This window comes from Sinohyriopsis cumingii, unplaced genomic scaffold, assembly GCF_028554795.1.
Source record: "Sinohyriopsis cumingii isolate HCF-2022 unplaced genomic scaffold, ASM2855479v2 utg000974l, whole genome shotgun sequence".
In the NCBI taxonomy this organism is placed as follows: Eukaryota; Metazoa; Mollusca; class Bivalvia; order Unionida; family Unionidae; genus Sinohyriopsis; species Sinohyriopsis cumingii.
The window spans coordinates 806,254-828,440 of record NW_028315950.1 but is presented as its reverse complement, the minus strand read 5'-3'; the positions used below and the strand labels follow the sequence as shown (position 1 = coordinate 828,440).

General features: G+C 36.5%; 1 protein-coding gene and 1 pseudogene across 2 annotated transcripts in view; both read left to right on the top strand.

Moving 5' to 3' along the window:
* The window catches only part of LOC149772895 (tyrosyl-DNA phosphodiesterase 2-like), a 69,995-nt gene that overhangs the window by 7,148 nt on the left and 40,660 nt on the right, over nucleotides 1-22,187 (top strand). The gene's annotated exons all lie outside the window — the stretch shown is intronic.
* LOC149772896 (tyrosyl-DNA phosphodiesterase 2-like) lies at nucleotides 290-9,905 on the top strand (annotated as a pseudogene). Its single transcript, XR_016417544.1, has 4 exons — nucleotides 290-366; nucleotides 3,413-3,566; nucleotides 6,736-6,905; nucleotides 9,438-9,905. The product of XR_016417544.1 is annotated as a tyrosyl-DNA phosphodiesterase 2-like (transcript).

Below are 22,187 nucleotides of genomic sequence, written 5' to 3'. Positions count from 1 at the left end.
AGCCACAGATAAAATTGTTTATGTCATTTGGTTGAAGATCAAGGTCACTTTAATAAACATAGATTTTCTTCTTACATTTCATTACTAAACCAAACTGGTGAACACAGACGTTGATGAAATGTTGTAAACATATTCCTTATAACTTCAGAATCCTAAGAAGATAGAGTTTGGAATTAGTCTCTTAAGTTTTTTACATGCCAATTGTAAACATGATTTCATCCTTGAATCATCTTACATTTGTTGCAGCTTTCATATCTCTGTAGATCTAGAACCCTACAGAATTCGCATAATGTCATGGAATATCGATGGCCTGGACATTGATGATATAGAAGTAAGAGTTCATGGTGTCTGTGACACGATTGAAAGGTAAGTAGAATAACTAGGTTAAAATTAAAATTATTGAGTTAGAAATAAATGCATGGAATGGATATGATCGATACTATGTATCACCACTGATACTGCAGTACAACATGACAAATAACACAATAAAGAGTTCTGTGTGATAAATTCTACAATATATATGTCTATATTATACATAGCAAAACTCAGAGGTAAATACATACCACAATACAGGCTCTAAGATAAACATAAAAAATAGAGCTCAGTATGATACGTCTCAGGATACCTTTTATTTGCTAACTTGTGTGTGAAAATTGAATTAGCTTGTTCCTTATTCAACAGTTTAATTTTGCTACATGCTTTGCTTGTTCTTAGAACTTGAATATGGAAAATGAATTATTTTATTAGAACTGTCTGCAGTTGCAATTTTACAATTAAACCAGTCTGCATATGTTTTCAGTTTATCATTCTACAAGTCGACTGAATATTTCATGTATATTTACAAATTCGGGATCAATTTCTTCTTCAAATATGTTACCCGATCATAATGCCTTACGAGAACTACTATCACCTCGCTAATCTGTCCGTCCCAGGCTAAAATAGTGTACCTAAGAAACTAAACGTTATCTGTCCGCATGTAATCTTTTATAAGAATTGATAGGATAGCGTCCACATCATTAGTACTAATAGCAATGTTTCAGTACCTTTCTGTATAGATTGCCACATGCATGGAGCCATTCTTGAAGCTACTTTTCATGCAGTCTAGCATAGATAGTCCTCTGTCTGAGGTCATAAAGCATCATATGAGCATGCTTTCGACTGTATCTATTATCCGTTTGTTTTTCTTACAGATTTAGATTATGGAAAAGTAAAGTGTATTGTACGTCAACAGCGGAAGCAGGGAATAACATTGTATATGTCGAGCTTGCCCTGGTTGATAATTAGGAATATATGTTCCATATACACTGCTTGGACCAAATATCAATAGGCTGAAGTATTGCGGGCACTTAAACATAGTATTAAGATGCATAAATTGAGGGATAAATGCAGTGAAAAATGCTATGACATACTGATGTCACTGCAGTGAATAATTTAACCTTCAGAAGCGTGTCACATTCCAAAAGATCTATCAGTCAGGAAGCGATGTATATATCCATGTTGTCCCAGTCAACGTCGGTGACAGAGTAGGATCCTTTTCTCACCATCTCAGCATGGCCAACAAAATTTGGGTGGCTCAATAGGCCTGATGGGTTCAATAGCCAATCGTCTTTATTGGCTAAGTTCGAGTGATGGTGCAATTAAAGCAAGCCTACTCAGTTCTTTTCTGCCACAGATGCAGTACAACTCAGTTTTGAGGTTCAAATATCACATAACCCATTCCAGCACAAAGAAATGAACAACATTACACAAAATAAAATACAATGCACTGTCATGACTGGACCCTGCCAGATATTTAAGATTGCAATAGGTCTTCGCCACAGTGAATCATGCCATTTATACTAAACGACGGGTTTGTCGACTTTTACCTATCCACACCATAATGCGCTCTTATGGATCAATATTCCTAGCGTAGTGCCTCATATCGCTCAATGTACCCAGTACCCAATTTAGTGACGCATTGCACATGGGATATGGATTAGCTGCATTCTCATCTTTGCCACTCAAAGGAAACAGCTACTTAGGTATCCATTGTAACTATTTCAGTCACGATGTGCTGATAATATTGTGACCCATCCCTATAGACAAGTTTTCTCCAGCTTCATCTCAGAATTCACATCTGACATTGACATCACGCTATTCATCTAGAGATGACTATGCATGCTCAAAAGCCCTATATTCCATACAAGAACTCACTATGGCAACATAAGACTGCATTTCAAGCAACAATCAAGGAAGTATTTCGTTTATTTCCACTGGAGGTGCGTCCACTACTCCTTCTTCAACAATCTGGCCTAACATTCTGGCATCAGTTTATTTAATGATAATGAAGAATGAAATAGTTTGGGCGAGTTGCCAATCTTTTGTGGTAACTTAAACGGATAATTACAGGACCCTGGTATCAACAGATTCTTCTAGTCCCCGCAACATCTTAAATACTTTGTAGTTAAGCGTCAATAAGACGCATGCTCCAGTTGTTAATTTTGCATGTATTCCATACTAATAGACATATTATACAACCTTGCCTATGGAAAAACTCTACTCAGTAAGCATGGACTAGACGTTGTTAATTGATAAATAATAAATGGCGCAGATTATTGTGGCAATAAGTTCTGTGTTGAAATGGATGTTGATGTTAGTCTTCCAACAGCCAGACATTTTATCATCTCCCCCCCCCCCCAAGAGTTCCACATGACATAAGCGGGAGACTGCTTCTTGAATAGCGCGAGTCCTAAACAGAGCTGCTCACAACACCCTCCATGCTTTTCAACACAATGCATCAACATGAAAGAGAGGATATTTAACAAAACAATAATCTATGATCTATCTGGCAAACTTTTATCTAAATACGTGCACAGGCTTTGTCTCTTTAAATTGAATCTATCATGGAGATTAACCTGGTTAAAATACACCATTTGAATTGCCCTCGAGGGCTTCGTTGGTTGTATGTATGCTTTTGCCTTACATGTATCAGAAGGCATTAAATGAATTGCAGGAAATAAGATATCGCCACAATTCTTTCAGAAATCATATATATATGGGTCGGTGGTTCTCCCTGGGAATTTCCCGGTTTTTCCTCCATCATTAATACTGGCCGCCATGTAGAACATATCGTGTGCTGAAAAATGTCGTTAAACCCAAGAACAACAGTAACAGACATCACTATAATTTTTCTGGAATTTGAGCAATTACCAATAGATATCAATAGATCAGCACAACTCTTCAGGCAATCTTACATTGATAATGATAAATCAATATATAGATAATACTTTTCCTGACATCTTGCATGCATTAGCAGGTATTTAGATAAATATTGATACTTATTTGGACAGTTCAAAATACAAAGGCTTCCAAGAAATTTTAACATGACCAGAATTACATTTATCGTAAGAAATTCTTTAATCAATTGTTTCAGAGAGAAACCACATGTGGTTTTGCTGCAGGAGGTTGTTATAAAGGCCCAAGAAATACTAGAAGAGAAATGTTCTTCATATGACCTTATCCCAGCGGGATATAAGGGATACTATACTGCAATCCTTCTACGATGGGACGTTACAACTCTTGAAGGTGTGAAATTATGCCATTCTACACCAGCAGAATGGGCAGAAACTTGATTTATGTGAAGGTTTGTTCCTGATTTAATCATTTGCAATTATAAACGTCCACACATTTGCCAAAAACAGTTTGCGTCTGTTACGTCATCTTAGTACTGTCTTTATTCCGCATTAGAGGGGCCTGCTTCTTGATAACGTCATTCAACACTATACTGATACTCAAGGAGCCATGCCTGTGTAAGCTGAGTAGTGAGACCAACAAATACTGAGTATATGAATGAAGAACAATATGCAACTAGAACAACAGGATTCATGTATATGCTTGTCATATTCGAATGACCATGGTATTTGGCTCTGCTTTGTAGAGGCGGTTGTTGAATTACATAGAATGTACTGTAAGGCCCTTTTTGGTCCTTAAGGGTACTACATATTTTTGTACATAGGAACTGATAGTGTTATGTAAGAAAAGATCAAAAGCTTGGGGTTGGGACGATGGAAGAGGGGTTATATCATCAACATAAAATCGAGAACAATTTGACAATGTTTAATGAATTGTGAAAATAAATAAATAATAAATAAGAGCTATAGTTACTGTGTACAACCAGATTAGGTAATTCTAATATGACAAACTGGAAGGGGGGGGGGCGGTCAGGTGTGGTGGGAGACAACTGTTACAATCTATTTTTGTTGGAATAAATATATTATTCTTGTTTGTTCGATATTGTAAAACGTGCTATTTATAAAGTTCCAAAATGTACTAACTTGACACTTTGCTGTTTCTTTTTGCCACTTTGGATTTTGGCGCCGACTGTACTCGTCAGTTGTCTGACCAACAATGACAGCGTTCCCCTATTTATAACCTTCCCCCAGACACCACATGACACAATCCAACCAATCGATGCATGCACGGCAACCCATGCAACCAATCAGTGTCTTGTATGGTGTGCTGTTTATTGCATTGTAAACAATACAGTTTTGCATGGTATACCATGTCAACATTACAAGTACATAATTACATAACAAGAAGTATTTCAATACTGTATGACTTCTCTATGAAATGAATAAGAACATTTTATGAGATCAAGTTTATGTGAAATTACACTTTATGATGATAACTTAAGTCTTGAATAATTGAATCGATTCATGTAGACGCGGGTTCTGCACTTGATGCAGACGACTGGTACTGTCACATCAAAACATGAAATGCATACATCAGTACAACTGTATTGCAATGAGGTTATCACTAAAACATGCAAATTACCTTCTTACATTACCCTACTATCATTAGAGAGAATAATTGCGAATGCGAAAGTATAGAATCTCTAAATACGAAACACTCATGCTAATCCAAAATGGCGGACATCGTGATACAAGGATATACATGGACTTTTCTAGTCATGATTTTGCAGGTATTTTACATAGATTACAACTAGCAATAGCATAAGAGCATACTATTTGTATCAGATAAGCTAAACAGTACACTCTGAAAACTTTATGACTGACTTTCAAAGACGTTTTACCGAAAGAACCTCTACCTCGAAAATAGGTTACACATGTTAAGATCGGTTGCCAGGATTGGCTGCTAGTTTGACAGTCGATAGACATTAGAGATAAATATAATTGCTATGCTTTGTAAGTGAACATTCTAATTCATATTCACCATATTTATAGAAACAAACTTAATAGAAGCAAGACTGAAAATATTATCCAAGTCATTGTGACTCTAGCCATGGTCATTACAGTACCACCAAACCCACGTTATATATGGGACCATGTTATATTGATCTGCTTTGTAGTGAGGGATTGATGAATTACTTAGAATATATCACAAAGTCCATGTTATAAAAGGGACCATGTTATTCTCATCTGCTTTGCTGGGAAAGGTCGATGATTTTCTGAGAACATATCACAAAACCCATGTTATGTAAGGGACCATGTTATATTGATCTGCTTTGCAGCGACGGATCGCTGATTTACTTACAATTTATCACAAAACCCATGCTATGTCTGGGACCTTGTCTTATACTGAGGTTGCCCAATGACATCCAACTAGTGGAACATTTACATATTATTCTGTGCAATGCCTCTTGATTGAAGGGAATCTGGGGATATGTTATTAATGCCATGCTTTGAATTCATATGGTACAAGGACAGACACATGCAGCCAATCATCAAGGGTCCATTACAATGAATTCGTCTAGACCACAAAGACATATACTTCAATCTCAATTTTAATAATGCTCTTTCAAAGTCAAAGGTCATTCCTCTATTTAATAATGTCATATTTAGTTAACAAACTTATGCACTCAAGACAATGATGTACAATGCTTATGTTTCAAATTGATACATTTTGACGTTTCTCAAGAATTTAATGTAAGACATTTCTCTAATCTTTGGCAGTAATTGTATTTTTTAAGAAAGTGAGATTTATCTCATTCTTTGAATTTTTTAAAAACAATTTTTTTTTACATATAATTAAGCCATTGTTCCCAAGATGCAAAAAGGTTGGCTAAACACAATGTTGTTCTATATTTGTTTTCCACTGTCTTTATATCATTTTTTATTATATTTTCGTTGCAAATTTAAAGCTGTAGGACTCACGGTACTAATTCAGTTGTCATGGTAGACTTATGCGATTACCATGATATTAACAATTCAATAACTTTAAATTTCTGAGTGCTCATAATCAAATGTATATTTATCATTATCGATGATACCTGGATAAAAGCTTCTGTGTAGAGAAAAGGATAAGAGACTTGGTATGTTCTGTACCTACATGTGTTTGAAACATGCCTTCAATTCAGCACCAAAGAGTCAGGTGCTAATGTCAGTAATGAGCGTTCTAAAGTCAAGGCCGTCAAACGACTGACATTTCATCCTTAAAACAATGTCTCCATTTCTTTAGTTACCACTAAGATAATTTCTCAAAAGAATCTTTTTCCTTGAAAATAATTTATATTATTAACCAATCCTGGCCAGCCAAACCCATATATACTCTATTTTATGTTCATCTAATTTCAGACTGGTTGCCATTTTTTCATACACATAGTACCGTGTGGCTTGTAATTCCAGTACAGCGAATTAAAAAATAAAAAGATAAAATTTGAAGAACTTTGAACATATGCTTAAAGTTTTGAAAAGAAACCATGACACTCTTTTCTGAGATAATATTTCTTTTTCACAGTGCACAGTTAAAGGTATCAAGTTGACATTCTGACCTCCCATTTGGAGAGCATGAGAGAAAGTACAGAGGAGAGAAAGAAGCAGCTGAAGTTTGCATTTGACCATGTCAAGCTGGCAGATATAGATAGAACTGTGATATTTGGCGGGGATTTGAACCTTAGAGACTATGAGGTAAACAAGCTACATACAAACAAGTCATATAGCAGACTAAAAACTCCCCATGCCAGATGTCTAGAACTTTTATTCCTCTATATTAATACTTTAATAGCTTTGACCTTAATTCGTTATCATTTTGCAGAAACAGGTATCTGACAAAGTCAAGGTCAGCCCCAGTAGTATGCAAACCCACCCAATTCTCTCTGGAAGACCAATAGCCATATAATTACCCATCATGTCACGGTAATATTAATTCATACTATGGGGGATAATTATAAAATGAATTGAACTACAGAGGTCAAAAACGTTATATTGCCCGGCAAGAAATAAAAAAAGAGTTATATACATAAAACCACTGAAATGGAAACTACACTTACTTATATAGTGATGTCAGATTGTCACCGTATGTTTATGTTGTTCAGCTAGATTGACAATAAACGGGCTATTGAGCATTAATTCTACCTAATAAAAAGAAATAAAGCGAACGACAGAAAGATACGGACAGATCATGTAACTCTCCCGTAGTAGATTGTCAGCGAATACACACACTGGCCTTAGCAAATCATGTGTTTTTCGGTCTCTGGAAGAATGCCTTACCGGTTGGACTAACCTCACGGTCTGACGCTCTGGGTCTCCCTCTAATACAGTCGGGTTTTAAACTGACCTTTTGGTAGACACCTTTAGGTAAGCCAGCTGAGCGCTCTCAAGCAAGGCATGTCAGGGAAAAATGAAAGTTAATGGTTCATTTAAACTACTTTCATTTTGTCTAGACCCACTTCTTTGAAAGGTTACGGTTTCAAGAGGTTGGCTAATATGGGGGTCAATAATAGATGAAGATCTACTCTCAGGGCAGTCTTCGTGGAGTCTTTCATATGGTCGAACAATGTCCTTCCCGACCCAGTTGGGTCGTCTCTGTGGTATAACATGCCTGTCAGTATCAGAATCAGAAATTAGAGATTTAGAGCTCGACTCTGAAGGGATAACTTTTTTGTACACTCAATGCTTTGTGAACCGATTTCGCTCGCAAGATAGTCAAAGATAAAAAGCATATTAAAATGTAATGTGTGTACATATTTGTGACCTGCGACCCTTCTTATCGTGTTCACTTTAATATCTAAATTGGGGATTGATAACACCTGGTATACATCCTTAGTCCACTTGTTGGCTTATTTGTTTCCCCGTTGTCCAACATTGCGCACTAGGACTCGGTCTGCTACTTCAGGCTTAGACTCTTGGACCTTCTTCTCGTACTGGACCTTGGTTTTAGCATGGTTGTTGCTCAGCTCCCTCACCGCGGCTGTGTAAGCGACTCAGAGGAGGTCCTTCAGATTTTACTCCTACGTGTGCCTCTCTGCAACAGCCTTGCAACACTCTGATGTAGTACCCAGACAGGCGTCAACCGAAAACTGGAGGTGCCACCCAAACATAAGAAAATGGAGTGGACCTCCAGTAAAATCATTCTTAGTAGCATTATATACATGAACAATTGGAGCAACGTACGACTTCCAATCTTGTTTTTGCTCTTCCGCCAATGTCCCTAGCATTTTTAAGTGCTTTCCTTTGACGTATTCTCAAGCACCATTTCCCTGTGGGTGAAATGGAGTTCCCTAATTTGTATAGCTCCATTAAAACATTATCCTCAAAATTACGTCCTGGATCACTGTGAAGCCTTTCCGGGAAACTGATATCGACGATAGTGCTCACAAAGGGCTTTAGTCGTAGTCTGAGTCGTTTGGTTGAGACATGGAACGGCCTGAGTATACTTGTTGACATTATCAGGCATATACATTGATTACCCAATTAGACTGCAAACCACTGCATAAATGTTAAAATATTTTGTTCACATTTAAACTTTTGCGACTTTGCCTTTTTGATAAAAAAAACAAGTGTCTTTAAGTAAAACCCTCTTCAGGTCGAGAAATGAAATTGGAAAGGTTATAAGTTGGGAAATGTTGAACTTCAATAACGCAATACAATTGGCACAGAGCTATTCTTATTCACTCTGCATGTTTCCCTATAAATGAATAAATAGCCAAGTTTTACCTAGTCAAGAAAAGACGATGAGAGGCTTTTTTGAACTATTAAGTTAATCAATCTCAGGGTTACTTCGGGTTTTTCTTCACCTTAAAGTATCCCTGACATTTTGTAGGATGTTCCTGAATGCAATACATGTTATAAATCTGTAGGATGTACCTACATGAAGGAAGTTTATAGGATTTACCTGAAGGCAAGACACGTTTTAATTTTGTATGAGGTACTTGAAGACAATACAAATTATAATTCTGAAGGATGTATTGACTTGCATTAATTTTATAAGATGTACCTGAGGGCTATACCTGTAATAATTTTATAGGATGTACCTGAAGGCAATACCTGTAATAATTTTATAAGATGTACCTGAAGGCAATACCTGTAATAATTTTATAGGATGTACCTGAAGGCAATACATGTAATAACTGTGTACGATATACCTGAAGACAATATCTGCTATTTAAAAAATAAAAGAAGGCAACACAGATTTGTTAACTAAATTGTTAAATTTTATAGCTCAGTCAAATTGGCGGTCTCCCAGAAGATGTTGATGATATATGGGAAGTAACAGGAGAGCGACCAGAGACCATGCATACATGGGATGTACAGCGCAATGACAATCTCGAGTGGAGTATTAGATATAAACCTAGATGTCGATTTGACAGGCTGTATATCCGCCACAGCAAACCTAAGGCGATTGTGAAACCAGAGCGATTCGAGCTGGTTGGTCTAGAGAGACTGCGATCTTGTCACAAATTTCCAAGTGATCACTGGGGATTGCTAAGTCATTTTAATGTGCCATCTAGAATGGTGCAGACCAATGCGAAAGTCAATTTAGTTCAGGATATTTAGAAATGGGTATTAAAGGTCAGTATGGAGCATAATATTCACACTTGTTGAAATACGATGCTAATATTCATTTTTAAGTTGGGTAGATTGGTTTTACATGTCACCAGTGTAATATAGTGAACAGTGTATGTACATTTCTGATTAAAGAGCAATTAAGGTGTGATTATTTGCCAAGTACACTCCTTCCATCCATATTCCCATGCATTAAAATGTCTTAAGAAACTATTATAAGTATATATGTATGTGGCCCAATGCTAAACAGAGCTTCATTAGGTCAAATGTTTCAGTTGTTCATTGATTTTCCTTACCTCAGTTTTGAATACATCAGACACTTTATTTCGAATGCATATGTTTTAGTACAAATAATTTCTCATTTGTGTAAAAAATAATTTGAAGACTAAGAAAATTACATTTTCAGCAAGCAACACTATGTATTAAAATGCCGAGATAGTTATAGAATTTGTAAGCCAGTAGCTGACATGGGCAATAGAAAATCAGTACAAATAAGTTACTTCTCTCTCTCTCTCTCTCTCTCTCTCTCTCTCTCTCTCTCTCTCTCTCTATCTATCTATCTATCTATATATATATATATATATATATATATATATATATATATATATATATATATATATATATATATATATATATATATATTCGGTTTGGGAATATTATAATATTTAATGCAAGTTCAGTGGAAACTCTAAAATATATCGCTTCTATGAAAACATTAAAGCCTCGTATTTTGTTTAGTTAGTTATTGAATCTGGAAACAATCCATGCCTCTTAGAAGCTTGAATTTGATGAACTGTGATACGTATTAACATAATCACTGTAACTCTTAACTTTACAATATTACACTATCTACGTTATATAAAAATGAGCTTTCTTTTAGCAGCATTGACTAGTATTGCAAGTTGTTAAGTGTGTAATAACTGTAAAATCATAGCATTAGTGCACTGTTTCAAGTCTTTTATTTTAATCTCAAATATTTTTTCTTTTTGTATTTGGCAGCATGTCCCCAATATATGTGTGTAATAAAAATGGCTACATTGAAGTTATCATACTTGCTTGCGTTTGAAATAACCAATATGCTAAACATTTCAAATTTTAACCAATCCATTGTACAAGTCACTTTATGTCACCATTCAACACCTGTCACTCATGCAAATCACTTTATATCACCATTTCAACATCTGTCATTTGTACAAATCGCTTTATATCACCATTTCAACACCTGTCACTTATACAAGTCACTTTAAATCACAATTTGAACACATGTCACTTGCGCAAGTTTCATTTATATCCCCATTTCAATACCTGTCAATTGTACAAGTCACTTTACATGACCATTTCAACATTTGTAACTTGTACAAGTCACTGTATGTCAACATTTCAACGCCTTTTAGTGTAAAAAGTAATATGAAACAGAGAAAAACGACAGCAATATGTCGTTATTGTTACATACACATATAAGTTACATGATTCGGCTGTTAGGGTGACAAATGAAATTTTTGAATCATACCTAGATACGTATCTGACAAGCATCATTGCTCCAATAATGAAATAGATCTAGGCCAGCATGTTTCCTGTCAAATTTTATGACATGATCTTTCTGGTCAAAATTTGATGACTAGCATGCCAAGATGATGCTACATGAAATGTGGTCTGATTTTGTTGACCACAATGCCAAGATAATCAGTTTTAAATATGGACCAAATTCGTTGACCACCATACCATGATGCTTTGTGACAAATTTTGTATACTGATGACCGCCGTGCCAAATGCTTTATGTCAAATAATTTCAAAATTTTTTCACCACCATGCCAAGATGAATTGTGTCAAGTATGGTCTAATTTTGGTGAGCACCATGCTATGATGCTTTGTATCACATTTTTTATCTACATTTGTTGGCCACCATGCCACAATGCTTTGTGTCAAATTTGGTCCATTTTTGGGGACGAGCATACCAAGATGCTTTGTATCAAAGTCGGTCAATTATTCTTGACCGACATGCCAAAATCATTGGGTCAAACATGGTCTAATTTTGTTGACCACCATCCCATGATGCTTTGTGTCTAATCTTGTCTATATGTGTTGACCACCATGCAAAAGTGCTTTGTGTCTCATTTGTTCTAATGTTGTTGACCACTAGGCAAAGAAGCGTTGGGTCAACGTGGTCTAATTTTGTTGACCATGCCAAGATGATGTCTGTGCAAAGATGGTTTGAGTCAAATTTATTTCAATTTTGTTCACTAGCATGCCAAGAAGCACTGTGTTAAATATGGTATAATTTGTTGACAACCATGCCAAGATGGTTTATGACAAATTTGGTTTAATTTTGGTGACTAGCATGCCAATAGGCTTTGTTTTAAATTTGGTAAACTTTCTTGACCACCATAACAAGAAGCTATGTGTGAAATTTCGTCTAATTTTTTAACACCATGCGAAGATGCTTTGTGTCAAATTTGGTCTAATTTTCTTGACCACCTTGCCATTGGGTCAAATATGGTCTAATATAGTTGACCGACATGCCATTAGGGTTTGTTACATATTTTGTCTAAATGTTTTGAACACCATGCCAGAATACTTTGTGTCAAATTTGGTTTAAATTTGTTGACTAGAATGTCAAGATGAATTGTGACAAATCTGGTCTAATTTTGTTGACTGGCATTACGAACAGTATTGTATCAAATTTGGTCTAAGCTTGTTTTACCACCATGCGAATATAATTTATGTCAAATTTGATCTAGTTTGGTCGAGTTGCATTCCAAGTTCCTTTGTGTCAGAGCATGATCTAATTTAGTTGACGATCTTGTTCAGAAACTTTGCGACAAACATGGTCAAGTTTGTTGACCACCATGCCAAGAAGCTTTGTGTCGAATTTGGTCTAATTATGTTGACCACCATGCCAAGATGATTTGTGTTAAGTATGGTTTAATTTTGTTTACCACAAAGCCGAGATGCTTTGTTTCAAATTTGGTCTAGTTTTGTTGAAGAATATTCCACAGATGATTTGGTCTAACATGGTCTATTTTTGTTAAACACCATGCCGATATGCTTTGGGTCAAACTTGGTCTAATTTGATTGATATTTATGCCATGGTGAATTGTATCAAATTTGGTAAAACTTTGTTGACCATGTCGTTAAACATCCTTGGGTTAAACATGGTCCAATGACAAGATTCTCTGTGTGAAATTTTGTCTTATTATGTTGATCACCATTCCAAGATGCTTTATGTCAAATAATGTCTAATTTTGTTGGTCACGATGCGATGATGCTATGTGTCAAATTTACATATTGCTGACCACCGTGCCAAAATGATTTATGTCAAATTTGGTCTAATTTTGTTGACACGAATCCAAAATGTGTTCTGTCAAACCTGGTCCTATTTTGTTAACCACGAATAAAAGATGATTTCTGTCAAATTTGGTCCAATTGTGTTGACCACCATGCCAAGATGCTTTGTGTCACATTATGGTCTAATTTTGCTGACCACATTGATAAGTTGATTTGTGTCAAACATGGTATAATTTAGTAGACCACCATGCCAAGAAGCTTTGTGTGCAATTTGTTCTAATTTTGTGACCACCATGCCAAAATGCTTTTGGTCAAATATGGTCAAATTTTGTTGACCATCATGCCAATATGCTTCGCGTCAAATATGGCCTAATTTTGTTGATGACAATGCCAAGATGGTTTTTGACAAACATGGTCTGATTTTGTTCACCACAATGACATGATGCTTCGTGTCAAATTTGAAATTCTTTTTTGACCAGCATGCCAAAATGTTTTTGGTTAATATAGTCTATTTTGTTGACCACCATGCCAAGATGATATGTGTCAAATATGGTTCACATTTATCGACTACCAGCCCCCGATGCTTTGTGTTAAATTTGGACTAATTTTGTTCACATGCCAAAATGCTTTGTGTTAATATGGTCTATTTTATTCCCACCTTGCTAAGATGATATGTGTCCGATATGGTCTAATTTTATTTCCACCTTGCTAAGATGCTTTGTGTCATATTTGGTCTAAATACATTGACAACCATGCCAACATCCTCTGTGTGGAATTTGGTCCAACCTTGTTGACCAACATGCGAACATGCTTTGTTTCGAATTAGGAGTAATTAGTTTGGCTACCATGCAGAGATTCTTTGGGTCAAATATGGTCTAACCTTGTTGACCATAATGCCAAGATGGTTTGAGTTAAACATGGTCGAATTTGCAGACAACCATGCCAAGTGGATTTCGGTCAAACATTGTCTACTGTTGTTGGCCACAATGTCATGATGCTTTGTGTCAAATCTTGTCTAAAGTAGTTTGGTCTAGTTTTGCTGACTCTCGTGCCAAGATGCTTTTTTATTTAATTTAATCTCATCTAATTTTGTTGATCACCATGCTAATATGATTTATATCAATCATGGTCTAATGTTGTTGTCCACTTTGCCATGATGCTTTGGGTCAAATATGGTCTAACTTTGTTGAACACTATGCTAAGATAGTTTGGTTTAAATATGGTCTAATTTTGTAAACCATCATGCCAAGACGCTTTTGTCAAACATGGTCTAACTTTGTTGGCCACCATACCATGATGCTTTGTGACAAATGGATGACTTCCATCCCAAGATGAGTTGTGTCAGATATGGTCCAATTTCGTTGACTACCATGCCAAGTTGTTTTGTGTCACATGTGGTCTAATTTGTTGACCACCATGCCAAGATACTTTTGGTCAAGCTTGGTCCAGTTTTGTTTTGTGTCAAATTGTATCCAATGTTTTGGACCACTATGGCAAGAGGCTTTGATTGAAACTAGTTCTAATTATGTTGAGCGCCATGCAGAGATGTTGTGAGTCAAGCATGGTCTATATTTGATGACCACCATGACTAGAAGTTTTGGGTCAAACATGATATAATGTTGTGACCACCATGGCAAGATCCTTTTTGTCAAATATGGTCTACTTTTAATGATCATCATACCGAGATGCTCTGGGTCAAACAGGTTCTGATTTAGGTGACCACCATGCCATAGTTCATTGTGTCAAATATGGTCTAGTTTTGTTTACCACCATGCCATTACTCTTTGAGTGAAATATAGTCTAATTTTATTGACCACCAAGCCAATAAGGTTTGGGTTTAACATGGTCTAATTTTGTTAACGACCATGTGAAAATGATTTGCGTAAAATATGGACTTATTTTGTTGACCACCATTCAAAGATGCCTTGGGTCACAATATGGTATAATTTTGTTGTCTATTATGCCAGGATGTTTTGGGGCAATTTATGGTATAATGTTGTTGACACCTTCTTAAGATGTTTTCTGCTAAATATTGTCTAGGATTGTTGACCACCATGCCACGAGGCTTTGTGTTAAATTATGCCCGGAAAAAGTTTAGGTTCAAAATTGGTCCAATTTTGGCATGTTGGCAATAAGATTAGACCATACCTTGAAGCATAGCATTCTGTCATGGTGGTCAACAAAATTAGAACAAATTTGACACATAGCATCAGGGCGTGGCAGCCAACAAAAGTAGACCCTTTTTGACCGAAAACCACTTGGCATGGTGGTCTGCAAAATTAGACCATGTTTAGCTCAAAGCATCTTCGCATGGTGGTCAAACTAACTAGTCCTAATTGGACACAAAGTATGTTTGCATGTTGGTAAAAAAACTTGGACCAAATTTGTCACATATGACCTTGACATGGTGGTCAACAAAATGAGACCATATTTGACACAAAGCATCTGAAGATGTTCAACAAAATGAGAATATACTTTGACACAAAGCATCTTGGCATGCTAGACGATAAAATTAGACCATATTTTGAAGCAGAGCATTCTGTCAAGGCGGTCAACAAAATCAGACCATATTTGAGCCAAACCTTCCAGACATATTGACCAATAACATAATATCAAGTTGGACACCAAGAATCTTGGCGTGCTAGTCAACAAAGTTGGAACCATTTTGGAATGGTGATCAACATTTACGGACAAAATTTGACTCAATGCATTATGGAAAAAATAGATGTTTGACCTAAAGCAATATGGCATGGTGGTCTGCAAAATTAGATCACATGAACCCGAGGCATTTTGGCATGGTGGTCAACACATTTGGACGCATTTTGAACGAAAGAATCTTGGCATGGTGATCATGAAAATTATACCATATTTGCTACAAAGCCTCATGGCATGGTAGTCAACAAAATTAGACGATATTGGGGAGAAAACATCTTAAGAAGGTGGTCAACAAAATTGTACTATACATTGCCACAATCATCGTGGCATGCTAGACAACAAAACTATAACATATTTTGACCCAAGTCTTGTTTGCATGGTAGTCAACAAAATTTATCCATGTTAGACCCAAAGCATCTTCGCACGCTGGTGTACAAAATTAAATCAAATTTGACAGAAAGCGTTTAGACATAGTCGTCAACACAATTCCACCATGTCAAATCGAAAACCTGTTGGCATAGTGGACAGCAAAATTCGACCATGTGTGACTCAAAACATCTTGGTATGGTGGTCAAAAAAGTAGACCAAATTTATCACATAGAATCTTGGCATGGTGGTCACCAAATTTAGACCATGTTTGACCTAAATCATCTTGGCATCGTGGTCAACAATGCTGGACAACATTTGAACAACATCACCTCCGAATGGTGCTCAATGAAATTAGAACTAAATTGACACAAAGCATCTTGCCCTGGTGGCCAACAAAACTGGATAAAATTTGAAACAAAGCATCTTAGCATGGTGGTCGACAAAACTAGACTAACTTTAACACAAACCATCTTGGCATTGTGTTTAACGAAACGAGATGAAAATTTGACACACCGCAACTAAACAATGTGGTCAACAAAATTAAACGATACTTTGACACAAAATATCTTGGGATGCTAGTTGACAAAATTGGACCATACTGGCAATGTGGTCAACAAAATGAGTCCAAAGTTGACACCAATCGTCTTGACATTGTTGTCATTAACGTTTGCAAAAATTAGACAGAAAGTATCATGGGATGGTGGCTAGCAAAATGAAATCATGTTTGACAAAGGCATCTTGGCATGGTGGTCAAGAAAGTTAAACTATATTTGACCCAAAGCATCTTGGCATGGTGGTCAATAAAATTAGACCATATTTGACACACTTCATCTGGACAAGATGGTCAGTAAAATTAGACTATACTTTGACACAAAGTATCTTCGCATTCTAGGCAATACAATTATACCATAGTTTGAACCAGACCTTTCTGGCATGGTAGTCAACAAAATTAGACCATGTTTGACCCAAAGCATTCTGGTATGGCGGTCAACAAAATTGGACACAATGCATCTTGGCATGGTAGTCTACACAAATGTGACACAAGGCATAATGGAATGGTGGTCACTATGTTTAGACAAAATTTGACACAAAGTATCATGGTATGGTGGCCAATAAATGTAAACCATGTTTGACCTAAAGCCACTTGGCATGGTGGTTGGCAAACTTAGACAATGTTTGACCCAACGCATATTTACACGGTGGTCATATTACGTAGTCTTAATGTGAGACAAAGCATGTTGGCGAATTGGTCAATTTGGACCAAATATGACACTAAGGTTCTTAGCATGGTAGTCAAACAATCTAGACCATATCTGACACACATGATCTTAAAAGGTGGACGAAAAATAGACCATACCTGACAAATAGTAACACGGCATCAAAGTCATCAAAATTAGACCATATGTTGACCCAGATCATTATGACTTGGTGGTCAATAAAATTAGAGGAAATTTGTCGCAAAGCATCTTTGCATGGTGGTCAAGAAAATGGACCATATTCACCCAAATCATTTTGGCATGCTGATCAAGAAAGTAAAAAAAATTTAACACAAATATTCCTTGCATTCTGGTCAACAAATTTGGACCAAATTTGACACAAAGCATATTGGCATGGTGGTCAACAAAATTAGACAATGTTTGACCCAAAGGATCCCGGCATGGTCGTCAACAACATTAATCTAATTTTGGACACAAAGCATCTTGGCATGCAATTCAACAAAATTGGACCACATTTGACACAAAGCATATTGCACTGGTCGTCAACAATTTTAGACAAAATTTGAGACTAAGCATCATGGCGTGGTGGCTAGAAAAAGAAAGCCCTGTTTGACCCAATGCAACTTGCATGGTGTCTATAAAAATTAGACCATGTTTGACCCAAAGCATCATGGCATGGTGGTCAATAAAGTTAGACCATATTCGAATCAAATCATCTTTGCCTGGTGGTAAAAAAATTAGTCCTCATTTAACACAAAGCATTTAGACAATGTTTGACACATATCATCTTGACTAGGAAAAAAACTAAATTCGACAATATTTGACACATATCATCTTGGCATGCAATCAAACAAATACGACCATATTTTGACACAAAGCATATTGGCTTGGTGGTCAACAAAATTAGACGTAATTTGAGGCAAAGCATCTTAGAATCGTGGTCAACGGAAAAGACCATAGTTACCCAACGTATCCTTGCACGCGTGTACAAAATTGGAGTAAAGTTGACAGAAAGCATATTGTCATGGTGGTCAACAAAATTAGACAATGATTGACCCAAAGCCTCTTTGCATGGTCGTCAGCAAAGGTAGATATAATTTGATACGAAGCGTCTTGGCATGGTGGTCAACAACATTAGACCAATTTTGAACCAAAGACTCTTGGCATGGTGGTCAAGAAAATTAGACATAATTTGACACAAAGCCTCATTGCATGGTGGTCAACATAATTAGACCATGTTTGGAGGAGAGCATCTTAAGAAGCTGGTCAACAAAATTATACCATAAATTGCCACAAAGCATCTTGGCATGCTAGATAACAAAGGTAGACCATATTTTGATCCAAGGCATCTTAGCATGGTGGTCAACAAAATTAGACCATCTTTGACCCAAATTATCTTCGAATGGTCAACAAAATTTTACCACGTTAAAGCCAGTGTTACTTGGCATGGTAGTCAATAAAATTAGACAATATTTTACACAAAAAATTATAGCATTGTGGTGAACAAATTTAAAAAATATTTGACCCAAAGCATTTTGGCATAGGCGTCAACAAAGATAGACCAAATTTGAAACAAAGGACCTTGGCATGGTGGACAACAAAATTTTACCATATTTGACCCTAAGCAATGAGGCATGGTGGTCATCACATTTTGACCATTTCTGACCAAATCTTCTCGGCATGGTCCAACAAAAATAGACCATATTTGACCCAAAGCATCTGGACATGGCGTTTAACACAATTAGAAGTAATTTGACACCAAGCATTATGCCATGGTGGTTAACAAAGTTAAACAATATTTGACTCAAAGCTTCTTAGCAAGGTGGCCAAAATAATTAGTCTTTATTTGACACAAAGTAGGTTTACATGTTGGTCAGCAAAATTGGACCAAATCTGACACAAAGGATCCTGACCTGCTGGTCAACAAATTTAGTCACAAAGCATCATGGTATGGTGGAAAACAAAATTACACATTGTTTGACCAAAAACATCTTGGCATGGTGCTCAACAAAATTAGACCATGTTGGACCAAAACCATCTTGGCAATATGATTAACAAAATTAACCAAATTTGCCGCAAAAACTCTGGGCATCCTGGTCAACAAAATAAGGCCATATTTGACCCAAAGCATCTTGGCATGATGGCCAACAAAATAAGACTATATTTAACCCAAAGCACCTTGGCATAATGGTCAACAAAATGAGACCATATTTGACCAAAAGCATCTTGGCATGGTAGTCAACAAAAATTACAAAAAAATTCACACAAAGATTCTTTGTATATTGGTCTACTAAATTATAACATGTTTGACACAAAACATCTTAACACGTTGGTCAAGGCCCTACTTTGACACAAAGCGCCATGGCATCGTGGTCAATAAAACTGAACCAAACTTGACTTAAAGCCTCTGACAGAAGGCAGCCTGGATTCGCTGTCAACATAAAAAGACCAAATTTGACACAAATCATCATTCCATGTTGCCAACAAAATTAGACCTTATTTGATATAAAACATCCTGGCATGGTGGTCAACAACATTAGAACATGTTTGACCCAAAGCTGTTTAAGGCGATGGTCAACAAAGATTTACCAAATTTGATTCAAAGCATCATGACATGGCGGTCAACAATATTAGTGATGTTTGATCCAATGCATCCTGGCATCGCATTCAAGAAACATAGACCACGTTTGACTCAAAGTATCATGGCATAATAGTTTTGAAAATTGGACCACGTTTGACATAAAGCATCTTGGCATGATCTTCAGCAAATTTAGACCATGTTTGACCAAAAACATTGTGGCATTGTGGTCATCAAAATTAGACAACATTTAACACAAAGCCTCTTGGCATGCTAGTCAACAAAATTGGAAAAAAATGGACACAAATGATGTGGGCATGGTGGTCAACAATTTTAAAAACAATTGTGACAGAAAGCATCATGGTATGGTTGCCAACAAAATTAGACCATGTTTGACAATAGCATCATGGCATAATGGTCTGAACAATTAGATCATATTTGACCCAATGTATCTTGGCATGGTGGTCAAAATAATTAGTCCTAATTTGACGCGTATCATTTGTGTCAACATTGGTCCAATTTTGTTGAACACCATTCCAATATGCTTAGTGTCAAATTTGGGCAAACTTTATTGACAGCATGCCAAGATGCTTTGTGTCCAATTTGGTCTAATTTTGTTGACCCTCGTGCCAGAATGCTCTGCTTCAAAATATGGTCTAATTGTATTGCCTAGCATGCCAAGAAGCTTTGTTTCTAAGTATGGTCTAATGTTGTTGACCATCTTGTTCAGATGCTTTGTGCCAAATATGGTCTTATTTTGTTGACCACCATGCCAAGATGCTTTGGGTCAAATTTGGTCTAACTTTGTTGACCACCATTCCAAGACGCTTTGTCAAACATAGCCATTATACTTTCTGTCAAATGTTTCAAATATTGTTGACCACCATGCCAAGATGATTTACGTCAAATTTGTTCCAATTTTGTTGAACACCATTCCAGGATGCATTGGGTCAAACATGGTCCAATTTTATTGACCACCATACCAAGATGATATGTGTCAAATATGTTCTGGTTCAAAATATGGTATGATGTTGTTGAGTAGCTTGTCAAAATGATTTGTGTCAAAGTATGGTGTACTTTTGTTGACCATACTGTTCAGATGCTTTGTGTCAAGTATGGTCTCTTTTGTTGACCACAACGCCAAGAAGGCTTGTTTCAAATTTAGTCTAATTGTGTCAACCACCAATCCAATATAATCCAATTGTGTTGACCACCATGGCAAGATGCTTTGTGTCAGATAAGTTCTACTTTTGTTGGACACCATGCCGAGGTGCTTTGGGTCCATTAAGGACAATGTAACAAGATAACCGGGTGGCATTTCGGTTTAACAACAGAACACTTTTCATGGTGATACAAATACTATGTTTAATAACGAAATACTTGAATGAGCAATTAATTATGACTTATTTGTGCGTGTATATAATGCAAATATCGGATCAATTAACATCAAACGCACGAAGGTAGTAATGAAAATACGAATAAATGGCTGTACACAGTACAAGCACAAGAGGTGAATAATTCACAATTTGGCAACGAAAGAATGATTTATTTTTACTCAAATAATAAAGAAGTGAAGTATTTTACTCATATAGTAAAATGTATTCACTCAAATAATGAAATTATGTAAACAAAACGGGACGTATATACCAATTATATTTACAATCCCTTAAACACATTGGCTTTTACAAACACCAAGAGGTAGCCCACGGCTAAAAGATTATATGTATGGAATTACACTCCACCACCAGCACACTCGGCTACCAGTCACACTGGCCAATCAAGCCGTCGGCATTCCAGGTTGGTCAATCAAGCAGTCAGTACCCACCAGTCTAAGTCAGCACCTCCCGATCACCTGCTACTCGACCAGCAACACTGTTTAATCAGCTCTACGGCTGCAATGGTTCAGCTTCATAGCTGCTATTGTCGACTTCTAGGATGGACTCCGATCATTCCGATAACTGTTCACTCTGGTCAGCTCTACCGCTGATCACTCTGGTCACTCGGTTCAGCTAAAAATACATCTAACACCTCGCACTATGCATGACACGGGCATGAACGGTAAAACGTAATGACGTTTTATACGATAAATTATAGAGATTAAAATTATCGGCACAATAATTATGAAAAAACAAACATGTTCAGAAGTAAATCTAACCGTGCCATACAAGGATCCTACGGTACTAAAGGTTTCTTAAAAATGCAGCTTTATATTGCTAATATAAACCCCTTGCTAAGTCAGAAACTAGAATAGAAAATATTTGCATTGTACTATGTAAACCGAAGCTACATAGCAAACGTACA